Source organism: Meleagris gallopavo, chromosome 2 (assembly GCF_905368555.1).
Source record: "Meleagris gallopavo chromosome 2, MGAL_WU_HG_1.1, whole genome shotgun sequence".
Classification (NCBI taxonomy): domain Eukaryota; kingdom Metazoa; phylum Chordata; class Aves; order Galliformes; family Phasianidae; genus Meleagris; species Meleagris gallopavo.
Window position 1 is genome coordinate 99,799,474 of NC_139405.1, and position 15,485 is coordinate 99,814,958.

The 15,485-nt window shown below is 40.4% G+C and overlaps 1 long non-coding RNA gene across 1 annotated transcript; it reads right to left on the reverse strand.

The window, feature by feature from the left end:
- Nucleotides 1–1,421: 1,421 nt before the first annotated feature.
- LOC146545102 (uncharacterized) lies at nucleotides 1,422–12,621 on the reverse strand. The gene is made up of 3 exons (XR_014881777.1): nucleotides 11,826–12,621; nucleotides 5,987–6,118; nucleotides 1,422–2,870 (listed from the first exon to the last, which is right to left on the reverse strand). It is a non-coding gene; the product is annotated as an uncharacterized LOC146545102 (long non-coding RNA).
- Between the last annotated feature and the right edge of the window lie 2,864 nt (nucleotides 12,622–15,485).

A 15,485-nucleotide genomic window follows, 5' to 3' on the forward strand; every position in this document is an offset into this window, starting at 1 on the left:
AAACCTGTGCACATGCATTGCACATTGCATTGCCCTGAATTGTGTTGACATGGGCCTGATACGTAGAAACCTCCAGGAAATTCTGCTCTCATCACCAGTTTCAAGACCTTCTTCTTGCTGGTGGTTTCCAGTCTGTGACTTATTTATTTTTTTATCCCACGTTTGATGGGCATTACCTCTGTACTCAGCATTGGTGAGGTCACATCTCAAGTAATGCGTTTGGTTTTGGGCCCCACATTATGACAAAGACATTGAGGCCCTGGAGAGTGTCCAGAAAAGGGCAACAAAGCCATGAAGGTTTTGGAGCACAGGTCTCAGGAGTGCTGAGGGAACTGGGATTATTCAGTCTGGAGAACAGGAGGCACAGGGGAGACCTTATCACTCTCTACTACTCCCTGCAAGGAGGTTGTAGCAAGTTGGAGGTTGGCCTCTTCTTCCAAGTAAACGAGATAGGATGAGAGGTAATGTCTTCAAGTTGTGCCAGGAGAGGTTCAGCCTGAATATTAGGGAAAATCTTCTCAGAAAGAGTGGTGATGCACTGGAACAAGCTTCTTAGGGAGATAGTGGAGGTGTTCAAGAAAAGTGTAGATGTAGCACTGAGGAACGTGGTCTAGAGTTGTTACAGGCATAGGCGGGTGGTTGGACTAGATAATCTTAAAGTGGTCCTTCTAATCTTAATGATTCTATGATTCTATGTGCAGGCAACTCTTTACTTTTAAAACAGATGCAACTACTGCATGTAAGGAGTGAAATCCACGGAGCTTCTGCCTAAGTTCTAAAGGCTACCCATAACTATAAATTCAATTCCTTTTTGCAATATCTACATGCATGAGCAGCTACGGGGTGCAGATGATTCAGCCAGCTCCCCTTCAGTGTGCTATGAGAAGACAAAAATGATATATGGACCACTACTCATTTCTATTTCGTTAATTATTCATGTGCCCGACCCACCGGCTCTTTCTTCCACCACACCAAATTTATGTGCACACAACATATTCATGAAAACCAAAAGTGTATCATTTGCTGCCAGCCAGCCTACGTCAAATAAATACAAAAAGGAGAGTACATTACAATGTGGGAAGTATGATATCAAAAATATGTGCGTAAGTAAGGGCTCACCTCGTAATTCATGTGTGAGAGAATAAGTATGACATAGCTAAGAGTTTTCATTGTTAATTTTTTTCAAGCAGATTTTAATTGTTAACAGGCAGGAGCTGTGGCTATGTGTGGTCCTTCTCCCATCTTCCACTTCTGGCAGTCTGAGGGTGCTGGTGAGGAACACTGAGTTTGGGCTGACTGTGACGCTTTTGAATCACCCACACAAGAACTTACAGAGATGGAGCTATTAAATGAGCTAAAATTCTTTCACCAACCCCAGCTGCAACCACAGAAGTGATGTCTCTCAGGGTAGCATCCCTGCCTGTGATTTCTCAGAGCTAACAATTAATGTCTGATTAGACCAGAGCCCACTCCTCTGATGCAGTATGGCAAATCTTGTGGTTTACTGGCTACAAACCTGGTCCTGCTGCTGTCAGCCATGGAGTTGCACACATCGCCTTTGATGAAGACGATTGGAACAGACACTGCTGATTAAAGAAGCCTGTTATGATTCTAAGTGTCTTGTACAGTGAGTTTCCCAATTAAACTTGGGCATTGTAATGTACTATAGGCATTGTAATTGTAGCTACACATGTTCTGACTTTCAGAAAAGATTTCCTTATGTGTCGTAATGTTACATACTCAATGTGAAAAACAATCCCTTCACTAAAAAATTATTTCTTTCTGTGCATGGGGGACAAAAATGTCCATCAGATTCAGCTAAAGTTTTGTTGTTGCTGTTGTTTTCCAAGTTCAAATTATTTTAGGGTATTTTATTTTTTATACAAAAGAAAACCACTCTGACAAGGCATCATAAGCCAATAGTATGTAATCAGTATTTTCCCTACAAAGCTATAATGAGGTTTTCTCTTCAGTGGCTACTTCTGATTTTTGCTACTCCAATTAACTCTTACATGACCAAAAAGCATATGCATAGCTTTGAGGAAACTGGCATAGCAATGACTTTCACACTGATATACATCCATATTCTTGGTTCTTGTGGTTTTATGTTTTTCAGAAATGGTTGTGCTGAATTCTGTTATATTTTTAGCAAATTATATTTTAAAAAATTAGCAGGATACTTTGCTTTCTTAATGTTGAAAAGTTATCAAAATTTAATCTGATGTGATGTGACACTGTGAAACCAGCCTTGCAGAAAATTGATTCCAGCAAGCAGTAGTCTTGGTAATGGTTTCCACTCACCCCTCCACTCCCCATCTCATGACAAAGTCTTTTGAAGCTCAAAATCTATTTGTGGCTATTTAAATGGAGAAATTATCAAGTACAGCAATTCTTTTCCCTTCCTTCAAATAAAATTAAATGCATTATTAAAAAAAAAAAAAAAAGAAATGCAAGAATGTTTTTTGGACTTTGTGTTTTGTGCATGATTCAGTATGCCTTATCATGCAGTAACTTTAAATTTAATAAGATTCCTTATAAGGGAAAAGAAACAGGAGACTTCAGAGATTTTAATGGAAACTTCAAAAATCTTCTTTTCAATTTTGCTTTAATGGGAAATGCATTAAAGCAGTCATTGTATGCCTGTAGACTACATCTTTTGTAGCACATGACCCTCCTGAGTGAAAAGAAAGTCAAGAAAAGTAGTAACTGAAGTGGTGAGCATTATCTGGAATTTATATCTTTATACACAAGCTGATTGCACACCTGGATAATTCTGAAAGCCTCTGGAACCTCCAGAAATGGGATGTGATAATTGCTTGGCATGTGTTGGGGTGACTTGGAGGCAGCATTGCAGCAGGAATGTTCTGCTCCTAGAATGAGAGAGAGATTATAGAAATATCATTGCTGGGAATCAGGTGAATACCTTTTTCCACCTTCATATGAAAGCTTCAATTTAGATAGGATTTGGCTCATAGTCTGTGTTTTTTTAGACCTAAAAGAGCCTCAGAGAGAACAACTGTCTCTTGAAAGGCTGCAGATGTGTAGTCACCAAAGATATAGCTGCATTAAGTGGAGATTCTTCTTCTACTAAAGAGAGAAGAAGGGCAAAGCTGAGTGAAGGGAGAGTTTATACATTCTTCCTTGAGTTAGTTGTGTTTACAAGAGAGCGGCAGTGTTTTGCGGAGTGTGAATCTCGGAGATATTCTGAGAACAGTTATTGTATGTGCTGATCCAAATGTCTGCAATTATGGTATACACTGCACTTTTCTATTTCATCAGCATTCATAGACCAACTAGATATCATCCATGAGACTGAAAAACATAACTGAGCAGAACCAGAACTGTTTCTTGACATAATTCAGAGATGTTTTGAAAAGACTGAAGTACTGTCATCTTCTCTGGAGTGAAATGTCCAGGTGATGCACTTTACATAGTATGGTCAGAAAGCTCTGAAGGAGTACATTTAAAAGTGAACACTAAAATATATCCTTTTCAGTGTTAGTGGAATAGATTGCTATATCCACTTGGATGTATTGCCATATATGTGAGAAATGATGTGAGGAAGTCTGTGTGAGCAATTTATCTTTGTGTTTTAAATCACCTATAATAGTCCTGATTAAATTTGCAATACTTATAATACATATAGTACTTACTGTTTGCATTATATATTTGCTTTACAAAGAAAACATTTGAAAATATGAAAATTGGGGATTTACAAAGTTAATTCTGGCAGAAGTAAAAAATGAAAAATGAAAAAAGAAAAAAAGCCATTGTAGTAATATATAAAGGCACATTCCCTTATACAAATCAACAAATATATTATCTTTAGCATATATTCCAGAGTTTGATTATCCCATTATCCTCCAAAAAGCCTTAACTCACTCAAATTATGCAGCCCTGAACCTGTGACCATCAGAGCAGGCATGAATAGGTGAACGGTTGGACTGGATGATCTTTTAGGTCTTTTCCAACCTTGGTGATTCTATGATTCTACGATTCTATGAATGGCACCAGCACTGTGCAGGTTATGGCAATTTTTGACACTTAACACTGAAGAAACCAACAGAAAGAATTATTCAAGAAATTACACAGACCTATTTCTGCATTTCAGAAAGATTTTTGTTTCCCTGTCTACTTCTGCAATCAATATCTTTGCAAAACGCTGTCTTGCCCCAAAGTGAAGACTTCTGTATGCCACACAGCACCACACATTGCTGTGGCTCAAAACTTACCAGGTGTTAACCAGAGATCATGACTTAGGTGTCTGGATACCGTCAGGTGCATCTCAAGTTTCCTTTGGTATGCAGACAGAAAGCGGAGGAAGAGTCATAGATTTGTTAGAGTCGGAAGGGACCCTTAAAGGCAATCCATTCCAATTCCCCTGCAATGGACAGGGACACCTACAGCTTCATCAGGTTGTTCAGAGCTCCATCTGGTCTGACCTTGAATGTGTCCAGGGATGGTGCATCCGTGTCTCTCGACAACAAGTTTCAGTGCTTCATTACCCCAATTGTACAAATCACAGAATCACAGAATCACAGAATTGTAGGCATTGGAAGGGACCTCTAGAGATCATCGAGACCAACCCCCCTGCCAAAGCAGGTTCCCTACACCAGGTCGCACAGGTAGGCGTCCAGGCGAGACTTGAATATCTCCAGAGAAGGAGACTCCACAACCTCCCTGGGCAGCCTGTTCCAGTGCTCCGTCACCCTCACCGTGAAGAAGTTCTTACGCACATTCGTGCAAAACTTCCTGTGCTGCAGCGTATGTCCGTTTCCCCTTGTCCTGTCTCCACGTACCACTGAAAAGAGACTGGCCTCACCGCTATGGCCGCCACACCTCAGATATTTATAAACCTGGATCAGGTCCCCTCTCAGTCGTCTTTTCTCAAGGCTAAACAGACCCAGTTCACTTAGCCTTTCTTCACAGGGGAGATGCTCCAGGCCCTTCACCATCTTTGTGGCCCTCCGCTGGACTCTTTTCAAGAGATCCCTGTCTTTTTTGTACTGGGGAGCCCAGAACTGGACACTGCACTCCAGATGAGGCCTTACCAGGGCAGAGTAGAGGGGGAGGATCACCTCCCTCGACCTGCTGGACACGCTCTTCTTAATGCACCCCAGAATGCCATTGGCCTTTTTGGCCACGAGGGCACACTGCTGGCTCATGGCCAACCTGTCGTCCACCAGGACGCCCAGGTCCCTCTCTGCAGAGCTCCTCTCCAGCAGCTCATCCCCCAGCCTGTATTGGTGCATGCAATTATTCCTCCCTAGGTGTAAGACCCTACACTTGCTTTTGTTGAACCTCATCCGGTTTCTTACTGCCCAGCTCTCCAGCCTGTCCAGGTCTCGCTGAATGGCAGCACAGCCTTCAGGCGTGTCAGCCAATCCTCCCAACTTCGTATCATCAGCAAACTTGCTGAGGGTGGCCACTATCCCCTCATCAAGGTCATTGATGAAGATGTTGAACAAGACCGGACCCAGCACAGACCCCTGGGGGACACCACTGGTTACAGGTCTCCAGCCAGACTCTGCACCACCAATGACGACCCTCTGCGCTCTGCCAGTCAGCCAGTTCTCAACCCACCTCACTGTCCACTCGTCTATCCCACACTTCCTCAGCTTGGATGAGGATGTTGTGGGAGACAGTATCAAATGCCTTTCTAAAATCAAGGTAGACTACATCTACCGCTCTTCCCCCATCCACCCAGCATGTGACAGCATCATAGAAGGCCATCAGGTTGATCGAGCACGACCTCCCCTTGGTGAACCATGATGACTACTCCTGATAACCTCCTTTTCTCCCATTTCCTTATCATTTCCTTATATCCAGTCTAAATCTTTTCTCTTTTATTTTAAAACCACTTCCCCTTGTCCTATCACAACAGACCCTGCTAAAGAGTTTGTCAAGGCCCTGATACTTCAAAAGGAGAGCAGGTCCTCCAGACAGCATTTGCTACAGCTTAGCTGTGCAAAGAGGTTCAACTCACCTTGCATTTTGTCTGAGTACTTTACTGATAGAAACAGGCACTCATGGCATACAATTCCTCTGCTCCATTCAGATGTGTGAGAAGGAGAGTTATGCTGAACCCTGGCAGGGTGTATCTTTCCTCACCCATGACCTAGAGGGACAGAAGACACGGATGTTAAAACTGTGAATGTCTACAGTGCAGATGTCTAAAGCCAGATGAAATTCACAGAATGGTTTGGGTTGGAAGGGACTTTAATTATCATCTTGCTCCAACACACCTGCCATGGGCAGTGTTGCCCACCATTAGGTCAGGATGTTGCAACCTTGAGCCTCTCTCCCTTGGCTGGGTCACCAGTATCACATTTATCCCATGAAGTCCCCCCGACCCCAATCCCAAAGCTGGAGGCAGCCATTGGTGTCTCATGGACTGCAGCCAGCGGGGGGTGGCAGGGAGACCTCAGCCTGCATAAGGGCATGGATTGAGGCACAGGCCACAGCCCTGCAGTACCTCGGGCACTGCTTATTCCAGGGTGATGGGATACGGCCCCCCAGCCATCTTGGGGGCTGCCCTGCAACCTCTGCAAAAACTGTGTTGTGATGAACGGGCAAAAACCGAGTGGCAAAACTTTAACAGTCCGTGTTCTTTGGCTGGTAGGCAGGAGGCGCCATTTAACAGCGTGTGAAGGGGACAGGAGCAGGGAGGCAGCTGTGAGAATCGGGCGGGACGGCTTACTGCCATCGGCTTGAAGGAACAGTGTCCCACCTTCAGAAGCTGCAGCTGCAATGAAGGGTAGCCCAAGCCTGCAGCAGTGCAGCCCCTCAGGGCAATGCCGTGTGGTTCATCTCAGAGGGAACCCTCAGCCCCCTAAAACTGGGGCAGGGAAGCACGGAATGGGGATCTGCTGTTGTCATGACCTTGACAGATGAAAAGAATCAGTGGTGCACTGAGTGTGAGCATGGGAAGCTCATCTAAAACTAGAGCATACACTCTTCAATGTATGCTTTTACTCTTCAAGGTCCTTTGGCACCAGAGATGTTTTCATACAACAGATATTAAGGGGTGACGTTAGCACAGACATTGCCACCTGGAAAACTACAACCAAAAGTGCCAGAGATGAAACAATGTGATTTTCACCACTGTGCTCTAGGGCTCGGTCTGTTCTTCTGTCTGAAAAACTTAACTGCCTGCTTCAGTATGCGAAACACTTAACTGGAGAACATTCCTTTTCCTTCTTGGGGGAAAAAAAAAAAAAAAAAGAAAGAAAGAAAAAGAGAGAGAGGGCGCAAGAGAAAAAAAAGAAAAAAGAAAAGAAAATAAGAAAGGAAGGAAGGAGGAAGAAAGAAGTTTTCACTAAAAAGTAAAAACCCATCATCAGGTTAGAATATGTTTGAGGATTTTTTAAATTCACATAGTCTTTACATTTGCACCTGGAATGGGACGGGAGATAAAAAAGGAAAAGAAAAATCATGGAAAGGCAAGAGGGGGGAGAGGAGAGAAAAAGAATAGAAAATAAAAAAGAAAAAAAAAAGAAAAAGAAGAAAAGTAAAGAAAAAAAGAATAAAAGAAAAAAGAAAACGAAAGAAAAAAGAAAGGGAAAGGGAGAAGGAAAGGGAAAGGGAAAAGGAGAAGGAAAGGGAAAGGGAAAGGGAAAGGGAAAGGGAAAGGGAAAGGGAAAGGGAAAGGAATAACACACTCAAAGATTTCCAGCAAAACTTTCCATCAGCAGCAGGAACAAAAATGTATGTAGCTAGCAAGTAGTTAAACCACATGAATAAATTTACTCACCTATGTAACATGATTTCCTTGTTTGCATAAAGTTTATGAACTGCTCATATATCAGTATGGTGGATTCCTGTTAAAGAGCTGATTTATTTCAGTGAAGTAATCCTAGTGCAAAACTGGTGTAAGAGCAGGGTAGGTGTCTGGCTTCAGTAATTCCTGACTTACATCACGAGCCAGCGGAACTGAACTCTGACATTTCTTCTTAAACATGCTCAGTATTAAATGAAACCGGCGTGTTTGACCTAACGTTGTTCGCTGTTCCACAGGAATAATATCAAACTCTGTCCTGACATACATGTATATAAGGAAAATGGAACTTGTGCATACATCAGAGGGCAGAATTCACTCCTGTATTTATAATAACCAGAAATTTCAGCTACGTAGCTGGCACACAAAGAATTTTAGATCAGAACAATCGCTGAATAAAAGCTAGCCATTTGCTGGCTTTATCACAGCCAAGCCAATTGGAAAGAATGTATAAACTTCACCTTTTGCCTACTCCATCTGCCTATGCCTCAAAAGTTGCCTTTGCATAAACCTTCCTCCGGTATTTTTTATCGACTCTATGGACACACTGTGATTTTTATTTATTTTGTTCTTTTTAACCACAGCAGCCATCAATTCTAATAAGAACTGGAGTTCTGCTGAGATTTTGTAAGATATTATTATTTTCAAAGGCTTATGTTTCGGTATGACAGTAAAACCAGCAAAAGCTGTGCCCTGAAGAAGTTCGGGAGGGCAGAAGAAGGCATAAGACATGGGGCTCAGTGGGCGGAATCAGCCACTCGCATGGTCATCCCGTAGCAAAGCTCTGAGCTGCGAAAAAATCGGGATGCTGGGTTTGTTTTTTTGCCCACTGAAGTTTCTTACTGGCCAAGGATGCAACTGAGAGCTCATTAAAGGCTTTCGCAAGCTGCGGGTTTTCTGCCGGCCCCCGGGGGGAGCTGCAGGCTGAGGCAAACGCCCCATTGTCCGGCTTAGGGGGACGCGTTGAACCGGGTAAATCGCCGCTTGGAATAAATAGCTTGAGATGGGAAAACAGTATTCCAGAAAAAAAAAAAAAAAAAAAAAAAAAGCAAAAAACAAACAAACCAAAAAAAAAAAAAAAAAAACCAATAAGGAGCTGAAGCGCTTTTTTCCACCTACAGCTGAGAATGCGTTTGAAAAGCAACACCTAAAACATGTTAGGAAGGAGACAGTTTGTTTGTCTGAGTGTGACTTTCTTGGCAGCAGGATTTATCCCTAATTTATAACCATTATGTAAACTTCTGACTTCCAGATTCACACTGTGAAAATATTCAAGATGAACTAATCAGGGTGGAAATCTGAAATTGTTTCTGCATGGTTTGTATCCCCCATCTGGCAGCACAGAACTAACAATACGACCCTGATGGTGTTTACATGAGTTACCTTGTTGGAGGAAATGATTGTACTTAGAAAATTGTCCCTGCTCTAGAAATTTAACAACTTGTTGGCCTAAACAAGCCGTGATATCTTTTTAATCTCTTCTTTTTTGTTGCACGTGTTTGAGGAGGGGGACGTTATTAGCTGTGAAATAGAGCTTTCACACCACATCTGTCTTTTAACTGCGAGCTGAACTTCAGTTAAATATTGCAAAGTTACAGTTGGTGCCTCTGCTTGCTTCCTATAGGGAACTGAACTGCTGATCGTCCTCAGAAATCGCTGCTCGCATGATTACCTATTAAGACATTCAGTGCGGCTGTTTTCTTGGCTGTCAGCAGTTTCAAGGCTCTGCAAACACAGTGTGCACATTCAAAAAGCAGAAATGCTCTCTGTGATTTTAATTGCGCTGCACCCTCAGTGGAGTTTCACTATAGCAAAGCATCGTACGGACAGTTTTCATGGGGGGAGTAGATTTGCTGCTCTGTCATTCGCTTGCATTTTCTTTTAGAGGGAGGTAGAGAATAGCTTGACAAATGCTAAGAATGATAACAAGAGAAGTTTGTCTTCACAAACTCTGAGTTTTCAGCAACTTCAGTACAGAAACTGTGTTTCAGTCCTTGCCTTGCAGTGAAGAACATTTTGTATGTTTGTAGCAGAGAACATGAATCTGCATCCAGAAGCGTTCCAGAAAAAATAGAAACATATAATGTTATACCGTGAGAATTCGTAATCCTAAAATGTAATAGATTTTGTGAAGTACGGTCATTTAAATTAGAATTATTACATGAAGTTAATAAGGGGAGATAATGTTTCTTTTTTTCCTTCTTATTAAAAACAAAACAAAACAAAACAAAAAACTAAAATAAGTGCGGTCTTGTGTAGTGATCCATTTCAAGGTTTTGGCTCTAGTTTGTATTATTCTGTAGCTTTCAGTTGGCCTTCTGGTGATCACTGTGAATTAATGGGATATGACTATGTCATGTGAGCTTTCCAAAAAAATGATGGAATTATATTAAATTTATTTTACTATGAATTCCATCCATGTTCTCCCAGAAAGATTTCCTGGACACAAATAATTTTAAAAACAACCACACTGGCTTGTCTTTGTCGCCAAAGCTCAACATTATTTCCCAAACACTTAAAAACATAATTAAAAAGTGGGTTTTCTTTCATCCCAGTGTAAGGAGCCAAAATAATGCATACTTTGCATTAAAATGTTGGCAGTTTTTATGCAGTGATTTTTAAGTCAAGATCAAATTTACATGCAAAGTGATTTACATTTAATTTGTTTAATATTTCTTAGCATGAAGGTTTAAGAAGATTTGAAGCAAAACAATATATCCAGTATCCCAAATTGAGTCTAAGTTAAGATCTGGCTCGCAAGTAAGGTAGATGTTTAATTTGGATTTTGATTATTATTAATTATTATTATTATTATTTTAATGAAATAAATGTTCTCTTTTGGACGGAGCTGTGGCTTCATAAAGCAGAAAAAGGATCCTACAGAAAAGCAAAAGCGTGGTCCTTCAGCAAAGCAAAAGTGTCACTGACTTAAGGAAACAGAATTAGAGTCGAATTATACAAAGGAAAAAAATGGGAGACTTCAGCAACGAGAGAGAAGTTTACATGCTGAATGCAGCACAGCGTTAGAGAGATCCTGTGGGTGTTTGAGCATGACCACGCCGTAGGATCCGGGAGGCACACAAGAAAGTTGTGAACATTTCAAAAAGCATTTCCAGCTGATTTAAAAGACTGAATTACGTATCACTCACTAGAATGCGAGGGAATAAAATGAAAAAAAAAATTGGTTTTGGAAGTACTTTGTGTCTCATTTATAGATCTAATGTGAAGACTGCTGGTTTTAGTTTTTAATTTTTTTTTTTAATTTTTTTTTTTTTTTTTTTTTTTTTTTTTTTGTCTTAGAGCTGAACAGCAATTAATTATGAAAGCTTCAAGGGCTGTTTTGGAATACATCGCTGTAAATGTTTGGTGACATGAATGCTCTTATCACTATTTATAGGAAACATAAATTCTAGGGCAAAAGAAAACCTGTGGAATGTTGAGTAATAACTAAAATAATAGGGTAGATGGAGTGTTAATTTCAAATCCTTTGCACGAGGAAAAAAAAAAAAGTGAAGGTAAACTGCTGTTTAACAGCTTCCCACTGTTATATAAACTTTCAAACAACCATGAAATGTAGGTCTCTGGACATCACTTAAAAGAACCACAAATAAACAGAGGGTCGTACCACACTTCTGTTCCCTAATGTGTAACTAAAAGGTTTAGCTAAGAACAGAAAGTGTCTAAAACCTTTTTTGTTTATCTACTGCCTTGTGTACCATAAACACAAATAAGCAAAGCGGGGCTGGAGGTGGGATGCTGCCTGGCTGTGAATAGGGCACAGAGGAGTTAAGGAACCCGTTAATGTCTCCGGAGGGTCATTTTACCTTTGTACGTGCAGCAGACTGGGACATTTATGTAGCAAAGAATCACCTACTTAAAAAACAAGGATGCTGCACTTAACACTCCTGTGCCAGAACATCTCTGGGGACTTGTATATCTTTCATGGAAATTTGCTAAAGAGTAACGGTTTAGCAATTACTGGGGACTTAGTATAATGGTGTCCTTTTAACAGAGTAAAACACAAACAGGGCTGTTAAACATAATGTACCTTCAGGCTGCAAGGCTGCATCCTCTTCAGACGTAGTGGGATCACGACCAGAAATTTGTAGGGTCCTAAATCGTGGAAAATTCCTCTGAAATGGAAGGTGGCCTTGCACCAGCTGGAGTTTCCTCTTGGGAGGAGGCAACGGTACCCGTGTGCTCTGGGTGCTGCATGGGCTAAGGACGTGATCCTGGGGGGGGATGGCACAAACCCACAACCTGAAAGAAAACATCAACAGCTCTCAGTTACGCTGGTGTAACCAAGAGTCATGCAAGGGAAACTGCTCCAGAAGTACATCAGCGCAGAAGGATTTTTTGCTGCAAACACAGTGCTTGCAATGCTCTTATCCCTTGACACCAAGACAATGTAAATAGAAAGTAACAAATCCTACAAAGATAAATTTCTTTATGTCTTACTCCAGAGCTATTCCCCTTTGGCCCTTCCTCTCTTTCACCACTCACCCCCAAGGGAAAAAAAAAAAAAAAAAAAAAAAAAGATCCTGTTGTGTATTTCATTCTTTCTTATAGTTTAGTATAAAAAAGTGCTTAGGCAGCAAAGTGATGAGCAGCATCATAAATCCAATACCTCACTGAATGCAGCATGTTTAGGAGAAAAGTGGGGCCTCTGGTTCAGACAGAGTAATTAATATCTATTGGTGTATAGGCTTCCTTAAATTCTTCATTATGGGAAATCAGGTACTTACATGTGCAGCAATTAAGTTGATATATATGTGTGGATATATTATTTGTTTATTTATGTGATGTGTGTGTGATAAATTAGCCGTACGCAGACATCTTTTAAAACCTGTTCCTAATCTCCGTGTTGGTCATGTAACCTAAGAAGGAATGAAGACATAAGCTGCAGTGATGATGGTTATACAATACCACAGTGAGAGAAGTCATTGCAGAGCAGGGCTGCACGCAAGCACTTTGACTGCTTGCAGATTTCATCTGGGTGATAAAGCAAGGTGTGTGTGTATGTAGCAAGGATTAATCAAAGGATCTATTTGCTCACTTGGTTCCTGTTTATAGGAACATTTCATGGCAGGAATTCAATGGCAACATTTTCTAGAGCAGTGTAGAAGGCAGGAGACTATATAAAGGGTTACAGGCTGTAGAATGAAGTAAATAGCATGCAAGCTACCCAATAATAATGCAAAATGAAGAAGAAATATATAGAGAACAGAAAGGAAAAAATATATTCCCCATCTGGGCAGTTATTGAAGATTTTGGATCGTGGAACGTGCAAAATGGGGTGGAGCAGAGATTTTCCTGGCTTGCCTTCCACATCAATCAGTTTGTTGGGAATTGTGCACAGCAAACACAGTTGTGCCATTCTGAAAAAGACAATGGATCAGAGGAACAGCAACAGCATTTTTCCAAAAAAAATGGGGTCTCACTGGATGTATTTTGAAGCTGTCACACTTTCAGGAAGCACTGGAGCCCTTTTCTCTGAAACTCAGGCCGTCTCAGTCAACCGAGGGCAAAGCACATTGTGCTGTGAAGGCTCTGAGTGAGGGACATGAAAATACTCACCCAGGATTATTGCATTCAGGGATTTCTGCCACTGCAGTAAACAACTGTGTGAATTCAGATTCACTGTTCTTGTTATCGAGGCAAGTGATTTTCAACCCAAATAAAGAAATAATACATTGTTGTGAAACAGGAAAAAATGTAAAATGAGAGATACCCTCTGCAATGAAAAGCATTTCAGGGAATGTGCTGAGCCCATTACTTTTCTGTAAGAAGTAATAATACATACAATTACTTCTGAGGTTGTACGCATATTTCTCATATGACATGGACAAATTCAGGTTACAAAACATTAGGGCTTTATCGCCAGAATGTCTTTGTGTTGGCTGTTGGACTGCTTGTAAAAGGCTTTGGACCCAGAACAGTGTCTTTCATTTTTAAAACGTCCTACAAAGGTGTAGTGGGTTCTCAAGATTATAATGGACTTTTCCTATCTTGAAATCCAATTTTTTTTTTTTTATTTTTATTTTTTTTTTAATTTGTATAAGAAATATCACATATCATCTAGAAGAGAGTGGTAAACCATATTGACTTGGAATGAGCATGAGAGATTTTTCAATTTTTTTTGTTCATCATCATATTTAAGTTGTTTAAAAAAGAAACCAGGAAATAAATAATGAAAGTTTCTAAATATCAGTTTTTCTCAGAATGAAACCCCCAGTTTGTCTAATTTTTTTCTTCCTTCCTTTCTTTTTTTTTTTCCCCCCAAAAAAACTGAAAAGATTCAATTATCATAAAAATAATGTTTTAACTTCTATTCTTTATAAAAGAAACACTGAGAAAAAGGAAGAAATTATTTCTTCTTCAGAGAAATCATCAATGCACTAGTTGCCACTGAAAGCTAAAGGCTCTGAGTACTGGAATATTTTTCCATTCTTTCTTTTATATACTTTTTTTTAATGTCTCCCTTTTACAAGGCTGTAAATTGTGATTAATCTACCAACCTATCAGCAAGACTGAATTACATTTTTAACTGTGCTGCAAGACTAATTAATTTAATAGTGTTATGTAGGTACAGGCTAGCCGTGGCATTCTGAGCATCTTCACACAGGTTGATTTTGAGGTTCCAAACCAAAACCCAAACTTTTCAGGTTTATGTTATGGGCAAGACTGAAAAAGTACCAGCTCTGGTTGCTGTGGCCAGTGCACGCTCTGCCCTGCCAGATAGTATTGGGATTAGTTGAGCACAAGATAGACAAGCACACACGCTCTTTCCATTCCCACCCACTGAACTTCACGCGAGCAAAAAAAGACTCATTCCTAAGAAATTCCTGTCTCAAATATCTTCCCGTATGACTTCCCTAAACTGACTTCTCAGTTTGCTTTCTTCTCCTCATTGCCTGGGCACCTTCAATTTTCCTTCAGCTTTGGGAACATGGGAACAGCAGATCTACTATGGTTTCTAATATCTCCTCAGTTGATGGATGTGAAGGAACTTAAAATAGTGGGTGAACTGGTAAAATGTTCTTCTCCATCCACTCAGAGGGGCCATTAAGAAAACAGTAGTAAGGAATGAAGCCAGATTATACTTTTATCTTACTATTCATGTGCAAATAATGATAAAAAAAAAAAAAAAAAAAAGGCATCATATTGGAAGTAGAGGAATAAAGCCCTTTACTCACGGAAGGAATAAAATTCCTATTTCTATCCACCATCATGAATACATATATCTCGCTATGGTTTTTTGTAGTGCAGACACTGTTTTTCTCTGTATTCTGATATGAATTTCCTTTATGACAGAGCTTTTTTGTACATATTCTGTTCTGTATTTTCTAACTTTGCTGTTGGCTTCCTGCCCACGGTGACTGTATTTTTGAACTGGTTTGGGCTAAGACATTTTGTTTGTTATTATTATCTTTATTATGATTTGCATAACATAATCTTTTACTCAGCTGAAAATCCTGGCCTGCATTTTCACAGCCCTGAAAATCATGAAATAAAGAGTAAATTCATGAGGTGGAGATGAAAGGAAAGTCTCTAGAACAGAAAGGCAAATTTTGTCACCCAAAGTACAGATATTGTGCTTGAAGCTCAAGAGCTACCCAAGATAGGAGTCAGTGGATCATGAAGGTCTTCTAATTCAACTTGGAAGGAATCCTGATTTCCCTTAGAGCTAAATTAGCTCCCTACAGTG